General features: G+C 41.4%; 1 pseudogene; it reads right to left on the reverse strand.

Moving 5' to 3' along the window:
* Nucleotides 1-3367: 3367 nt before the first annotated feature.
* Nucleotides 3368-3468, reverse strand: LOC138434846 (U6 spliceosomal RNA; annotated as a pseudogene).
* Nucleotides 3469-3837: the final 369 nt, after the last annotated feature.

The raw sequence follows: 3837 nt of genomic DNA on the forward strand, positions 1-3837 counted from the left end.
ATGTTTTTATTAGGTGATTCAAATCATTGTACAAACTTTTTGGTGCCTTCTTCCACTTGCAGACCAAAGTTAACATTCAGGGCCAATTAACAAGAGAATGGTGCCTGGTGACTATGGAATCAGAACAGTGACAAACTGCCCTACATTCTAATTTTTTGACCCTTTTTCTTTCACTCCAGGTATACTATTATCCTTCTATTTTCATGATGGAATGCTTTCCTTAGATATACTTGTAATATTTGTTTACATGTAGCCTCATTCACATTTGTACTGTATTTTCTTGAGGATACTTCAAAGGTCATTTAGGTTGACCTTTGAAGATTAACAAGTTTCCCTCAATATATACTTACCATCAAACCTGCAGGTTTACCTCATACTTGTATCCACTTTAAAATTGACTATGACTAAACAATTCCAAGGCCATAAATTTTTGAACTTACCCCAGAATTTGGCCTTTATACAAGCTCAGTTCAGTTCAGTTCAGTTCAGTCACTCAGTCGTGTCCAACTCTTTGCGACCCCATGAACCACAGCGCCAGGACTCCCTGTCCATCACCAACTCCCGGAGTTCACTCACACTCAGGTCCATTGAGTCAGTGATGCCATCCAACCATCTCATCCTCTGTCATCCCCTTCTCCTCCTGCCCCCAATCCCTCCCAGCATCAGAGTCTTTTCCAATGAGTCAACTCTTCTCAGGAGGTGGTCAAAGTACTGGAGTTTCAGCTTTAGCATCATTCCTTCAAAAACACCCAGGACTAATCTTCAGAATGGACTAGTTGGATCTCCTTGCAGTCCAAGGCACTCTCAAGAGTCTTCTCCAACACCACAGTTCAAAAGCATCAATTCTTCGGCACTCAGCTTTCTTCACAGTCCAACTCTCACATCCATACATGACTACTGGAAAAACCATAGCCTTGACTAGACGGACCTTTGTTGGCAAAGTAATCTCTGCTTTTGAATATGGTATCTAGGTTGGTCATAACTTTCCTTCCAAGGAGTAAGCGTCTTTTAATTTCATGGCTGCAGTCACCATCTGCAGTGATTTTGGAGCCCCCCAAAATAAAGTCTGACACTGTTTCCACTGTTTCCCCATCTATTTGCCGTGAAGTGATGGGACCAGATGCCATGATCTTAGTTTTCTGAATGTTGAACTTTAAGCCAACTTTTTCACTCTCCTCTTTCACTTTCATCAAGAGGATTTTAGTTTCTCTTCACTTTCTGCCATAAGGGTGGCATCATCTGCATATCTGAGATTATTGATATTTCTCCTGGCAATCTTGATTCCAGCTTGTGCTTCTTCCAGCCCAGTGTTTCTCATGATGTACTCTGCATAGAAGTTAAATAAGCAGGGTGACGATATACAGCCTTGAAGTACTCCTTTTCCTATTTGGAACCAGTCTGTCTGTTATGTTGTCCGGTTCTAACTGTTGCTTCCTGACCTGCATATAGGTTTCTCAAGAGGCAGGTCAGGTGGTCTGGTATTCCCATCTCTTGAAGAATTTTCCACAGTTTATTATGATGCACACAGTCAAAGGCTTTGGCATAGTCAATAAAGCAGAAATAGATGTTTTTCTGGAATTCTCTTGCTTTTTCCATGATCCAGCGGATGTTGGCAATTTGATCTCTGGTTCCTCTGCCTTTTCTAAATCCAACTTGAACATCTGGAATTTCACGGTTCACGTATTGCTGAAGCCTGGCTTGGAGAATTCTGAGCATTACTTTACTAGCTTGTGAGGTGAGTACAATTGCGCGGTAGTTTGAGCATTCTTTAGCATGGCCTTTCTTTGGAATTGGAATGAAAACTGACCTTTTCCAGTCCTGTGGCCACTGCTGAGCTTTCCAAATTTTCTGGCATATTGAGTGAAGCACTTTCACAGCATCATCCTTCAGGATTTGAAATTGCTCAACTGCGATTCCATCACCTTCTATACAAGCTAGAACCTTTTAAAATGGTGTTTTCTTGACATTTTATTGTTCACTTGAAGCCTTTACTTGTCTTTCACTGGTGGGGCATGAATAAAGAATGAGGTTACCTCAGATGGGACTGGGATGGTAGTAAGCATTACAGAGAAGCTTAAAGCAGTGAGGAGAGAAGCTCAAAAATATGATACTACCTCTGTCTTGGGTGGATCTCAAATGTGTAGGTTTTAAATTTTCCAAAATCATTAAATGAAAAGGCAGCTGTTCAGAGACTCAATGACTGTGACTGAACATGGCATTTAGCTTCAGGGAATTAGCACATAGCATCTGCCTTTTATGCTTGATGCTTCAGAAGCACTCTAAAGACTGGTAATCCATGGGTCTAAAAGACTAGAGTTGAAGACATGGATGCTTTCCTAGTTATATACACCTAATCTTATTTTATCTACCACCTACACCATGTATGGTTTAGTCAAGATTCTCTCACAGAGCAGCCTTTCAGAAGAAGAAAAAGTTATTTTTGTCAGCTGCCAAGTGGAGCAGACTGGGTGTTATATCTGTTTTCTCTCTTGGGAGTGGTCATGGGTTCTCACATGTCCCATGAGAAACATGCCTCAGAAAACAAGTCATGCTGTGAACCAGATAGTATCACTAGAAACCCTCCCAGAAATCAATGTGAGCCTCAGCTGACCCTGCACCAATGCCCCATGTGTAGGATCCCCTGCACTGGCAGCCACAAACTTCCTGAGACTCAAACTCAAGTTCAAAACAAGAGTTATGATCACCCCTCCAAACTCCTTCTATCTGAGGTTCCTGCCCTAGGCACTGGCACCACCATCCATCCAGAAACATGGAGATCTTTCTTGATTGGTTTCTTCCCTCACCCCACATAGCAACCTTTCAACAAGTTCAGTCACTGGCCCTCTGACTTTTCTCAGATTTATTAATATCCACTTCTCTCCACCTCAGCCTCAACACCCTAGTTCAAGCAACTTCCATCTCTCTTCTGAAGAACCCTGACACTTCCCAACTGGCCAGCCACATCCATTGCCCCTCTACCCACTTTCCATCCTAGTCCATGGCAATTTTTAAAAACATATTTCTGTTGCTGTCCTGATGAAGGCTCAACAACAATATCCCACTGATCTCAGGACAAATATCAATATCTAGATTTTCTATGGCCTTTTCTCTGCCTGTGACCCTGGCCTCATCTCAGGCCATAAAACATCCTCCAAATCTTGACAAACCAGCCCTGCTGGCTTTCCTCTCATCCATGCTCTCTCTTCCCACAAGACATTGGTACCTGCTGTCCTCTGTCTGCAACGGAACCATCCTAACACCATACCCCCTTTTATACTGTGGCAAAATATACCTAACACAAAATTTACCATTTTAACCAATTTAAGTATATACTTTATTAGCATTTAACACTTTCACATTGTTATGCAAACATATAGAACACTTCACAAATTTGTATATCATCCTTTAACAGAGGCCATGCTAATTGTATTGTTCCAATTTTGGTCTCTGTGCTACTGAAGTGAGCACTTTCTCCCTTTTGACTGTAAAGTTCTTTTGACTCCTCCTGCATTTATTCAGGGAAGCCTTTCAAGACCAAGTCCATCACAAGTCATACATCCCCTTGACTGCCCAGCACCCAGTGTGAGTTTTATGCTTGATTCCATTGATGTCTGTTCTCTCTCATTAAATATGAACTCCTTAAAGGCAGTTCTCATTGTCTAAAGGAATGCTAGGTACACAATGGAAGCTCAGTGTATCCTAGTTAAATGAATAAACAAAGAAATGCAATTCTACCTTCAGTGAAGATCATCTTTGACATTATAGAAAACTCTGTAGTTCTACATTGCCTTGAACTCCATTCCAGAGAAGGAACTTGACTTTTGAAAAACTAAAATC

This window comes from Ovis canadensis, chromosome 2 (genome assembly GCF_042477335.2).
Source record: "Ovis canadensis isolate MfBH-ARS-UI-01 breed Bighorn chromosome 2, ARS-UI_OviCan_v2, whole genome shotgun sequence".
In the NCBI taxonomy this organism is placed as follows: Eukaryota; Metazoa; Chordata; class Mammalia; order Artiodactyla; family Bovidae; genus Ovis; species Ovis canadensis.